This window comes from Schistocerca cancellata, chromosome 6, assembly GCF_023864275.1.
Source record: "Schistocerca cancellata isolate TAMUIC-IGC-003103 chromosome 6, iqSchCanc2.1, whole genome shotgun sequence".
Lineage (NCBI taxonomy): Eukaryota > Metazoa > Arthropoda > Insecta > Orthoptera > Acrididae > Schistocerca > Schistocerca cancellata.
The window spans coordinates 483,090,129-483,103,808 of record NC_064631.1 but is presented as its reverse complement, the minus strand read 5'-3'; positions in this window follow the sequence as shown (position 1 = coordinate 483,103,808).

The window sequence follows — 13,680 nt, the reverse complement described above, 5'->3', positions numbered from 1 at the left end:
ATGTTTTTTGATCCTGGTGTTGATTGATCGTCCAGTCATTCCAACATAAACTTTTCCACATGTGCATGGTATACGATATATTCCTGACATTGCAAGTGGGTCCCTTTTCTCCTTTGCTGATCTAAGACACTCTTTGATCTTCCTTGTTGGTTTGAAAATCATCTTTACGCCATGTTTGCAGAAAAAGAAATGTTGGGTACTGTCTTTCTGCCATACATTCCCAGAGTGATGGACAGAATCAGCTGTATATTGCACAAACACGGCGTAAAAATGATTTTCAAACTGACAAGGAAGATCAAAGAGTGTCTTAGATTGGCAAAGGAGAAAAGGGACCCACTTGCAATGTCAGGAATATACTGTATACCACGCACATGTGGAAAAGTTTATGTCGGAATGACTGGACGTTCAATCAAAAGTTTCTTTAATATTGCGAGTCATGTACCTCTTCACTTTCACAACTTTTTGTCGTTCAACTGTTACAATTATAGTGTCTTTTTTGCTAGCACTCTGGTGAGAACAGTTCCATTTATCTTCCAGATAAAATGACTGCACTATTTGAACTTGAGCTGCTTCCACAGGATGACTATAATAGGGATCTGGTCTTCTAAAGAGACTCCTTTTACAGACCTCACATTTCTTGATTTGTCTACCATGTACTTTGATACTGATAGAATATGGTTCAAAATTGTTTTCTTTGAAAATGTCTCTGGAATCATAGTTAAAACTTGCGCATTTTCACTGTAGGATGCACAATATTCAACAGCTGACTTGATATTTGTGAAAAATCCCAGGCGCAAGAGTGCTTTGGTTCATTTTCTTCTGAAGATGGAATTTCTACTTTGAAGAGTGTGCTCAGTTTTGCAGTAGTGCATTCATCCATCACTTTAGTAATTTCTGTGCACTTTCTCGGTGCATAGAGCTTATGACTTGACTTCACTGACCACAGTTTCTTAACAGGTCTAACACCTCCCTCTGTAGCTGACTGATTCAAAGTATTTAATTCTTCCTTTATTGACACAAAATCTGCATCATCTGCACCATGGGAGGATTCACCTTGTTCAGATACTATCATTGTTGTTGTTCTGTCAAAACATTTAGAACACAAAAAGTCATCACTGGAAACATCTTCACTTTGAAACAGAGTCTTCAAAGGAGAACACTTATTCCCAACCTGAACAAAGTCTGCTTTTTTGTTTGTCTTATATATCACTCTTTTATGGATAAGCAAATAGTCAGCACACATCACTCTCCTGTGGCCCCAGTCAGAAGACATTTCAAACAGTCCTTTACAGAAAACTGGCAAATTCCTCATGAAAACTCAGAACTCACTGGATGGTCTCAGATTTCTTAGAAGCGTCTTCAGTAAACAAATTAGCACTGAACAAGTACAATACAGAAAGCTGCAGTGAGCAACCACGACAAAGAAACTGACAAGAAACTATAGCAAAGTGTAAGAAATATCTGCAACAATGAAAGTGAAAAGAAATAACTGCAACAAAGAAAGTAACAAGAAATAACTGCAACAAAGACAATAGAAATAAACACTGTAACAAAGAAATTAGTTGGAAACAATTTCAGTGAAGACATATATCACCCTCGAAATTTAAAAACAATTATTGTTTTAAAATAAAATGTGTCCAGCTTAAAAGTGGAAGCTCTCCTTTACAGATAGTATGGTACTAATCAACAGAAAAAAAATCTAACTTTTCTGGATTGGTGTTTTTTTAAAAAAAAATCTGTAAATTATTAAAAAAAATCAAAAGGCAACAGTAAAAGAATTTTGACACACATGTCCAAATGGAGGATACCTTTGTAATTATAAAGCAATTATCTTTCAAACAAAAAAATTCTAACAAAATATCTAGAACTGTTACAGAGATACAGAATTTTAAAATTTTTTCTGAAATTCACATCTTCCGAATGGTGTTCTCAGTGTCATCATTGGAAGCCTGTATCTCAGCATAGGAATTTTTTTGGAGAGAACAAATAAATATATGTTTCTTTCTTACTCCTGAATTGTAACGTATGCTAAATTCGATAACATCTTAGGCTGTGAAGGTAACCCGACTGCCTGAAATTATATGAATTATGCTGCTGTACAACATGTCCTAAGATGTTTATGAATGAGTCCCATGGCTCTTGATGTGCTTTGTGCACTATTTTTTCCAGTGTTTCTTTTTGTTTTGTATGTTTGCCATCTCTCTGATGTTTTTGTCTGAATAAACTTCAAATAAGCTACTTGTTTTTCACTAATGGCTTTTTAAATGTCTGTGTTCCAAATTGTGAGTAATTTTCCCATCTGTTTTGAGACTACTTCAATGATGCAGGTCTTAATTTTTAAGTCTTTTACTGAAATATCTAGTTACTTTATCCACTGTACATGACAAGTGAAAACTTTATGCACTTTGATTTTAGAATGTTACTGGAGAGACTGAGCAAGCACAACAGAACAGTGACACGCAGACCAAGCACTTGATACATGAAACCAAGTCAAATTAAATACACTGACTAAGTGATATATAGCAGTTGGCAATAATGGAGCACATGCAGAGCGATCAACCAGGGAGGGGGGGGGGGGGGGGGGGGGAGGGGGGGGAGATGAGTCAGCTGGCCACAGCAATATCCCACTGCCAGCAACTGCATATGTCTAGATAAAGTACAGTCTAATGAGGGGGAAAAATTGTGATTGGATTAATTAATTTAAGAGTATAGGTGGGATCTCATCAAATAGTGCAGGCATTGAGTAGTTGACAGACACATGAGACGAGACTGTAAACTTTCTTATTTTTTCTGTTGTCTCCTGATAAGAATGCATAATCCATAAACAAAGCCAAGTTTGTTTAGACCAGAACAAAGAGTGCAAGTCAATAATGAGAACAAGAATGTCCAGTTGCAATGCGGGTTCAATATCCAATTAGCAAAATGGCACAATTGATTGCTCATGCAACAAACTCTACTAGACTGAATCATGGCTGCCTGCCTTGTCTCCATTGCTGAGAGAGTTTTGGCCACATGATATGCCAGTCACACACTTGGTGGTAATCATCAATCACATTCTGTGGCACCTATGAGCAGCAAGACACTGCTGAGATTCAGTTCTACAGGTAGACTGAAGTGAGGCTTTTGTGTCGGGTGGAGTGGGAAAAAGGAGGTGGGGAGTGGGAGGGAGGGTTGGGAAAGGATGGCTGATGGTTTGGGGGGGGAGCAGAAGATATACAGGGGAGGAATGTAGGAGGGTGAGGCAGCAGCTGCGTGGGATATCAATGTAACACACTTGAGCCAGCACCGGTGAATTCGTGCAGTGCATAGTGACGATGACTTGACACTTGTTTGGAGGGGTGTGAAAGTATAGAGGAAGGGGAAACTGTGGTGAAGAGAGTTTGGGAGCAAGATCAATGAAGTTAGGGTCCTGGGGCAAGGTGGAGATGGGCATGTGGCAGGGAGCTAGTAGAGATTGAGGCCAGGGGGATTGTGGGTGTGAAGGATTTGATATTAGGACAACTCCATTTATGTAATCTAGAAAGGCTGATGACTGGAGGAAGGATCCAAATGGCCCAGATTCTGAAGCAGCAGTTGAAATAGAGCATGTTTTGTTCAGAGCATGCTACTGACAACAACGAGCTCAATTTTAATCGCTGTTGCACAACCCATATCATCTGGATCCTTTCTCCCAGCAACAGCTTTTTTGAACTGTTTAGATGTGAGTTGTCCTTGCAACAAATCCTTCATTCCTGTAATCCATCTGCCTCAATCTCTGGTAGCCTTCTGCCACACATCCTTCTCCACCTTACCCCAGGAACCTAAATTTACTGAATCTGCACCTACACCCTCTTCCTCACAGTCTACCCATCCTCTATTCTTTCACACACCTTGAAACCTACTTCCGCTCACCATCATCATCACTGTGCACTGCATGAAATCACCAATGCCTGTGTTTTGCATTCCTATCCCATGCAGCTGCCCAACCTTCCTAGCCCACACACCTGATGCCTCCCTCTGAACCATCAGCCACTCTTCCTCAACCCTCACTTCTACTGCCTGCTTCCTTTTCCCCTCGTCTACTCCACCTGTCTCAACCACTCTTTCCAGCCGGTCTGCAAAACTGCAGTCCCAGGATTGTGTATTCAGTGAGGATGATGTAGGTGAACAGATTGTGCTTTTATGAGCATGAGCATAATTGGGTGTGTGTACACACACACACACACACACACACACACACACACACAAACACACACACACACACACACAACCTTGTGTACTACTGTTCAGAAAAGGATTCATCTGAAAGCTATAAGAGTTTTCAGTCTTGAACATAAATGTTAGTTATTTTAGACTGGCATATTCTATTACAGACAAGACATGTTTCTAAAGCAGCATTTTAGCTTTTCTCTGAATTCTTTTTGAACAACCTTTAAACTTACAGTTATCTTCTTGAATGTAAGTCAACCCCTTTGCCATATACTACTGTGTCCTTTGAAAATTTGTCAATCAACTTGTATATTATAGGAATTACATGTTTGAATGATTCATTTTACTGCATGTTCATAAATGTCCAACAAACAAGGAGACAAGGATGCACAGCACTGTTATCTGTTCTACCCTTCCATGTTCCATAGGCACTGAATTCCATTTGCAGGAAAAATGACCACATATAAACCTCCATATGCATCCTAGCATCTTTAATCTTGTGCTCACGGTTCTTCTGTGGACAGTTTCAAGCATTGGTTTTTCAAATTTTCATAAGAACCTTTTGTGAAAAGAATGTATTCTTTTCTTCAAAGATGCCTTCACATCTTTGTGACATTGTTGTACTTGCTGAACTGCCTCATTATAAATCAAGCACATGCTGAATTCTTTGTCTCCATATTTAATCAGACCTCTGAGGATCCAGAATACTTAAGCAACACTCACGAATATCTCACACAAGGCTAATGTTTGCATCTTTCTCCATGGGGACACTACACTTCAACAAAATTGTAAAAAAAAATAAAATAAAAAAATTAAGTTGTCCATATTATGAAAAGGATTGTTGTTACTAACCATATAGTGGAGATGCTGAGCTGCAGATAGGCATAACAAAAAGACTGTCGGAAAGTGAGAAGTGAGTTTTTGGCCAACAAAGCCTTCTTTGAAATTATACAAAAAACACACACAAACACAACTCGCACACAAAACCACACTCTCTGGTGGCTCAAGCCAGACTGCGAGCAGTAGCACATGATAGGAGAGGCCACCTGGTGGTGGAGGTAAGGAGGAGAGTGTGGCAGAGAGGGGGGGGGGGAGATAGCAGGGTAGGGGTAGGGATGAAAGGTGCTTCTTGTGGGAGCACACAGAGAGAAGTGGAGTGATGGTAGGGCAGCTGGGTGCAGTCAGAAAGTTAGACGTAGTGTGGGGCAGAGTTGGGTTGCAGAAAAGGGAAGAAGTAAAAAAGACAAGGTGCATTAGTGAAATGGAGGGTTATGTAGTACTGGGTTATGGGAATGTAGGATATATTGCAGGGAGCATTCCCACCTGTGCAGTGCAGAAAAACTGGTTTTGGTGGGAAGGATCCAGATGGCACAGGCTCTGAAGCTGTCATTGAAATGAAGAATGTTGTGTTGGGCGGTATGCTTAGTAATGAGGTGGTCCAACTGTTTCCTTGGCCACAGTTTGTTGGTGGCCATTCATGTGGACAGACTTGTTGGTTGTCATGCTCACCTAGAATGCAGCACAGTGGTTATGGCTGGTTTCACAGACAGCCCTGCCTTTGATGGGATAGCTGACATTTGTGCCTGGATTGGAGTGGGTGGTGGTAAGAGGATGTATGGGACAGGTCTTGCATCTAGATCTACTACAGGGATATGAGCCATGAGTCAAGAAGTTGGGAGTAGGAGTTGTGTAGGAATGGACGAGGACATTACATAGGTTTGGTAGGCAGCAGAATAACACTGTGGGAGGCATGGGGAGGATAGTGGGTAGGACATTTCCCATTTCAGGGCAAGATGAGAGGTAGTCAAAACCCTGGCAGAGAATCTAATTCAGTTGCTCCAGTGGCTGGACAGTGGTAATTTGAAAGGTGGTGAGTGTCTGGAAAGATAAAGCATGGGAGATCCAGTTTTGTGCAAGGTTGGGAGGGTAATTACAGTCTTTAAGGCCTCAGCAAGACCCTCAGTATATTTCAAGAGGGACTGCTTGTTACAACAGATGCAATGGTCATGGGTGGCTGGGCTGTATGGAACGGACTTCCTTGTATGGAAGCGGTGACAGCTGTCAAAAGTGGTGGTTGGTAGATTTGATATGGACAGAGGGAATGATGAAGTCATCTTTGAGGTGGATTTAAACATCAAGGAAGATGGCTTGTTGGGTTGAGTAGGACCAAGTGAAGTGAATGGGGGAGACGGTGTTGAGGTTCTGGAGGAATGTGGACAGGGTGTCCTCAGCCTTGATCCAGATCGCGAACATGTCAGCAGTGAATCTAAACCAAGTGAGAGATTTTGGATGTGTAGGAAGGATTTCTCTATATAGCCTTGGTTGGCCCATAGCTGTACCCCAAATTTATTTGTAGATAATGCCTTCAAAGGAGAAGCAGCTGTGTGTGAGGATATAGTTGGTCATGGCGACAAGGAAGGAGGTTGTTGGTCTGGAATCTGTTGGGATGGGTAGTGTTCAATAGTGATAAGGACATAGACATTAGGGACATTATCATAAAGGAAGGTGACATCAATAGTGACTAGCAGGGCACCACGTGGTAAAGGAACAGGAAGTGCGAAGAGTCAGAGGAGGAAATGGTTGGTATCTGTAATATAGGAGTGTAGGTTTCAGGTAATTGGCTGAAAGTGTTTGTCTACAATAGCAGATATTCTCTCAGTGGGGCCACAATAACCAGCCACAATGGGGCAACCTAGGTGGTTGGGTTTATGGATTTCAGGAAGCATGTAAAATATAGGAATGCAGGGAGTGGTAGGTGTGGGGAGAGAGTGGACTCCAGGGAGGTGTTCTGGGATAGGCCTAAGGATTTGAGGAGAGACTGGAGATCCTGCTGGATTTCTGGAATGGGGTCACTGTGGCTGAGTTTGTAGGTGGCTGAATCTGACAGCTGGTGGAGTCCTTCTGCCAGTTAACCTTCGGGGAAGATCACTTTGGATTCCGTAGAAATGTTGAAACACGTGAGGCAATACTGACCCTATGACTTATCTTAGAGAATAGATTAAGGAAAGGCAAGGCTACGTTTCTAGCATTTGTAGACTTAGAGAAAGCTTTTCACAGTGTTGATTGGAATACTCTCTTTCATATTCTGAAGGTAGCAGGGGTAAAATACAGGGAGTGAAAGGTTATTTACAATATGTACAGAAACCAGATGGCAGTTATAAGGGTCAAGGGGCATGAAAGGGAAGCAGTGCTCGGGAAGGGAATGAGACAGGGTTGTAGCCTATCCCCAATGTTACTCAATCTGTATACTGAGCAAGCAGTAAAGGAAACAAAAGAAAAATTCAGAGTAGGAATTAAAATCAATGGAGAAGAAATAAGAACTTTGAGGTTCGCCAATAACATTGTAATTCTTTCAGAGACAGCAAAGGACCTGGAAGATCAGTTGAACGGAGTGGACAGTCTCTTGAAAGGAGGATATAAGATGAACATCAACAAAAGCAAAACAAGGATAATGGAATGTAGTAGAATTAAATCAGGTGATGCTGCGGGAATTAGATTAGGAAATGAGATGCTTAAAGCAGTAGATGAGTTTTGCTATTTGGGGAGCAAAATAACTCATGATGGTTGAAGTAGAGAGGATATATAATATGTAGACTGGAAATGGCAAGGAAATTGTTTCTGAAGAAGAGAAATTTATTAACATCAAGTATAGATTTAAGTGTCAGGAAGTCTTTTCTGAAAGTATTTGTATGGAGTGTAGCCATATATGGAAGTGAAACGTGGACGATAAATAGTGTAGACAAGAAGAGAACAGAAGCTTTCGAAATGTGGTGCTACAGAAGAATGCTGAAGATTAGATGGGTAGATCACATAACTAATGAGGAAGTATTAAACAGAATTGGGGAGAAGAGAAATTTGTGGCACAACTTGACTAGAAGAAGGGATCGGTTGGTAAGGCATATTCTGAGGCATCAAGGGATCACCAATTTAGTAATGGAGGGCAGCATGGAGGGTAAAAATCATAGAGGGAGACCAAGAGATGAATACACTAAACAGATTCAGAAGGATGTGGTTGCAGTAGGTACTGGGAGATGAAGAAACTTGCACGAGATAGAGTAGCATGGAGAGCTGCGTCAAGCCAGTCTCTGGACTGAAGACCACAACAACAACAACCTACAAACAAATCTGAGGTATGGCTATGGGTACCATATGGCGCAATCCTATACCAACATATTCATGGGCCATCTAGAGGAGTCCTTCCTAAACACCCAGAATCCCAAACTCCTCATCTGGTTCAGATTCACTGATAACATCTTCGTGATCTGGTTTGAAGGTGAGGACATTCTATCCAAATTCCTCCAGAACCTCAACACCTTCTCCCCCATTCACTTCACCTGGTCCTACTCGACACTACAAACCATCTTCCTCAATGTTGACCTCTACCTCAAAGATGGCTTCATCAGTACCTCTGTCCATATCAAACCTAACAACCGAAAACTGCCACCCATTCTGTACCAAGAAGTCCTTTCCATACAGTCCAGCCACTCATGAGCATTGCATCTGTAGTGACAAGCAGTACTCCTCAAAAAATACCGACGGTCTCACTGAGACATTCACAGATTGCAGTTATCCTCCCAATCTCTTACAAAAACAGATCTCCTGTGCCTTATCTTTCCAGTCACTCACCATCTTCCAATTCCCACTGTCCAGCCACAGAGGAGCATACCCCTCATGACTCAGTATCATCCAGCACTGGAGCAACTGAATTACATTCTCTGACAGGGTTTCAACTATCTCTTGTCATGCTCTGAAATGAGAAATGTCCTACCCACTACCCTCCCCACACCTCCCACAGTAGTATTCCACCACCTGACTAACCTACAAAATATCCTTGTCCATCCCTACACAACCCCTGCTCCCAATCCCTTGCCTCATGGCTCATATCCCTGTAGTAGACTTAGATGCAAGACCTGTTCCATACATCCTCCCATCACCACCACCCACTCCAGTCTGGTCACAAGCATCACCTATCCCATCAAAGATAGGGCAATCTGTGAAACCAGCCATGTGATCTACAAGCTAAGCTGCAACCACTGTGCTGCATTCTACATGGGCAAACAAGCTGTCTGTCTGCATGAATGGTGACGAACAAACTGTGGCCAAGAAAGCGTTGGACTACCCCAATGTTGAGCACACAGCCCAATACAACATTCTTAATTTCAATGACAGCTTCACAGTCTGTGCCATCTGGATCCTTTCCACCAACACCAGCTATCCTGAATTACACAGGTGGGAATGCTTCCTGCAATATATCCTACATTCCCATAACCTTCCTGGCCTCAAGCTTCATTAGTCATTGACCTTACCCATCTAGTCCCTTCCCTTTCCAAATTCCAGCAATAATCAGCCTCCATTACATCAATGCATCCTCCATCTTTTACTTTCTCTTTTCCACAATGGTGCCTCCCCCCATCCCCCCCCCCCCCCTCACCACACCCACTGTCTAACCTCCCAACTGCACCTCGCTGCCCTACCCTCTTTCCACTTTGTCCCTGCATGCTCCGACAAGCAGCATTTTCTGTCCCCTACCCATACCCGGTTACCCCTCCCTCCCTCTCCAAGCCCGGCCTCCTTCTTACCCTCACCACCCGGTTGCCTCTACCATCATGCGCTGCTGCTGTCAGTCTCGCTTCAGCTGTCAGAGACTGTGGTCATGTGTGTGTGTGTGTGTGGGGGGGGGGGGGGGGGGGGGGCTAAAAGCTCACTTTTTGATAGTCTCTTTGTTTTGCCAACCTGTGACTCACCATCTGCACTATATGATGAGTAACAACTATCCTTTTCATAATATTGTTACACTCCATCCTGGATCTTCCATTGTTAAGTAGTCCATTTCCTTTTCTTAAAACTGATCCACTGGACCTCATAGGAAATGACATTACCGATAGGAATTAAAACAATGTGACTAAGTCAAGTGGCAAGCACCTAATTGTGTACTCAGGAATTGTTAGATATTTCTTCCTTCTTGTGTACATTCTCTTACACATAAGCATTTTTAAAGCAAGCTGCTATTCACTACACCAAAGAGTTATTCTGACTTTGTTATTGTGAGCTACTTGGGAAGTTTTTAAGCAGCTTAAATTAAAGCTTTCAACACTGTTGACTGGAATACTCCCTTTCGAATTCTGAAGGTGGCAGGGATAAAATACAGGGACCAAAAGGCTATTTACAATTTGCACAGAAACCAGATGGCAGTTATAAGAGTTGAGGGGCATGAAAGGGAAGCGGTGGTTGGGAAGGGAGTGAGACAGGGTTATAGCCTATCCCTGATATTATTCAATCTGTATATTAAGCAAGCAGTAAAGGAAACAAAAGAAAAATTTGGAGTACGAATTAAAATCCATGGAGAAGAAATAAAAACTTTGAGGTTCACCAATGACATTATAATTCTGTCAGAGACAGCAAAGGACCTGGAAGAGCAGTTGAACGGAATGGACAGTGTCTTGAATGGAGGATATAAGATGAACATCAACAGAAGCACAATGAGGATAATGGAATGTAGTCAAATTAAATCGGGTTAGAAAATGAGATACTTAAAGTAGTAAAGGAGTTTTGCTATTTGGGGAGTAAAATAACTGACAATGGTTGAAGTAGAGAGGATATAAAATGTAGACTAGCAATGGCAAGCAAAGCGTTTCTGAAGAACAGAAATTTGTTAACATCGATTATAGATTTAAGTGTCAGGAAGTCGTTACTAAAAGTATTTGTATGGAATATAGCCATGTATAGAAGTGAAACATTAACGATAAACAGTTTAGACAAGAAGAGAATAGAAGCTTTCGAAATGTGGTGCTACAGAAGAATGCTGAAGATTAGATGGGTAGATCATATAACTAATGAGCAGGTATTGAACAGAATTGGAGTGATGAGAAATTTGTGGTACAACTTGACAAGAAGAAGGGATCAGTTGGTAGGGCATATTCTGAGGCATCAAGGGATCACCAATTTAGTATTGGAGGTCAGCGAGGAGGGTAAAAATCGTAGAGGGAGACCAAGAGATGAATACACTAAACAGATTCAGAAGGCTGTGCGTTGCAGTAGGTACTGGGGGGATGAAGAAGCTTGCAACGAGATAGAGTAGCATGGAGAGCTGCGTCAAGCCAGTCTCTGGACTGAAGACCACAACAACAACAACCTACAAACAAATCTGAGGTATGGCTATGGGTACCATATGGCGCAATCCTATACCAACATATTCATGGGGCCATCTAGAGGAGTCCTTCCTAAACACCCAGAATCCCAAACTCCTCATCTGGTTCAGATTCACTGATAACATCTTCGTGATCTGGTTTGAAGGTGAGGACATTCTATCCAAATTCCTCCAGAACCTCAACACCTTCTCCCCCATTCACTTCACCTGGTCCTACTCGACACTACAAACCATCTTCCTCAATGTTGACCTCTACCTCAAAGATGGCTTCATCAGTACCTCTGTCCATATCAAACCTAACAACCGAGAACTGCCACCCATTCTGTACCAAGAAGTCCTTTCCATACAGTCCAGCCACTCATGAGCATTGCATCTGTAGTGACAAGCAGTACTCCTCAAAAAATACCGACGGTCTCACTGAGACATTCACAGATTGCAGTTATCCTCCCAATCTCTTACAAAAACAGATCTCCTGTGCCTTATCTTTCCAGTCACTCACCATCTTCCAAATTCCCGCTGTCCAGCCACAGAGGAGCATACCCCTCATGACTCAGTATCATCAGCACTGGAGCAACTGAATTACATTCTCTGACAGGGTTTCAACTATCTCTTGTCATGCTCTGAAATGAGAAATGTCCTACCCACTACCCTCCCCACACCTCCCACAGTAGTATTCCACCACCTGACTAACCTACAAAATATCCTTGTCCATCCCTACACAACCCCTGCTCCCAATCCCTTGCCTCATGGCTCATATCCCTGTAGTAGACTTAGATGCAAGACCTGTTCCATACATCCTCCCATCACCACCACCCACTCCAGTCTGGTCACAAGCATCACCTATCCCATCAAAGATAGGGCAATCTGTGAAACCAGCCATGTGATCTACAAGCTAAGCTGCAACCACTGTGCTGCATTCTACATGGGCAAACAAGCTGTCTGTCTGCATGAATGGTGACGAACAAACTGTGGCCAAGAAAGAGTTGGACTACCCCAATGTTGAGCACACAGCCCAATACAACATTCTTAATTTCAATGACAGCTTCACAGTCTGTGCCATCTGGATCCTTTCCACCAACACCAGCTATCCTGAATTACACAGGTGGGAATGCTTCTTGCAATATATCCTACATTCCCATAACCCTCCTGGCCTCAAGCTTCATTAGTCATTGTCCTTACCCATCTAGTCCCTTCCCTTTCCAAATTCCAGCAATAATCAGCCCTCCATTCCATCAATGCATCCTCCGTCTTTTTACTTTTCTCTTTTCCACAATGGTGCCTCCCCCCATCCCCCCCCCCTCACCACACCCTCTGTCTAACCTCCCAACTGCACCTCGCTGCCCTACCCTCTTTCCACTTTGTCCCTGCATGCTCCGACAAGCAGCATTTTCTGTCCCCTACCCATACCCGGTTACCCCTCCCTCCCTCTCCCAAGCCCAGCCTCCTTCTTACCCTCACCACCCGGTTGCCTCTACCATCATGCGCTGCTGCTGTCAGTCTCGCTTCAGCTGTCAGAGACTGTGGTCATGTGTGTGTTGTGTGTGTGTGTGTGGGGGGGGGGTGGGGGGGGGGGGGGGGGGGGGGGGGGGGGGGGGGGGGGGGGGGGGGGGCTAAAAGCTCACTTTTTGATAGTCTCTTTGTTTTGCCAACCTGTGACTCACCATCTGCACTATATGATGAGTAACAACTATCCTTTTCATAATATTGTTACACTCCATCCTGGATCTTCCATTGTTAAGTAGTCCATTTCCTTTTCTTAAAACTTATCCACTGGACCTCATAGGAAATGACATTACCGATAGGAATTAAAACAATGTGACTAAGTCAAGTGGCAAGCACCTAATTGTGTACTCAGGAATTGTTAGATATTTCTTCCTTCTTGTGTACATTCTCTTACACATAAGCATTTTTAAAGCAAGCTGCTATTCACTACACCAAAGAGTTATTCTGACTTTGTTATTGTGAGCTACTTGGGAAGTTTTTAAGCAGCTTAAATTAAAGCTTTCAACACTGTTGACTGGAATACTCCCTTTCGAATTCTGAAGGTGGCAGGGATAAAATACAGGGACCAAAAGGCTATTTACAATTTGCACAGAAACCAGATGGCAGTTATAAGAGTTGAGGGGCATGAAAGGGAAGCGGTGGTTGGGAAGGGAGTGAGACAGGGTTATAGCCTATCCCTGATATTATTCAATCTGTATATTGAGCAAGCAGTAAAGGAAACAAAAGAAAAATTTGGAGTACGAATTAAAATCCTTGGAGAAGAAATAAAAACTTTGAGGTTCACCAATGACATTATAATTCTGTCAGAGACAGCAAAGGACCTGGAAGAGCAGTTGAACGGA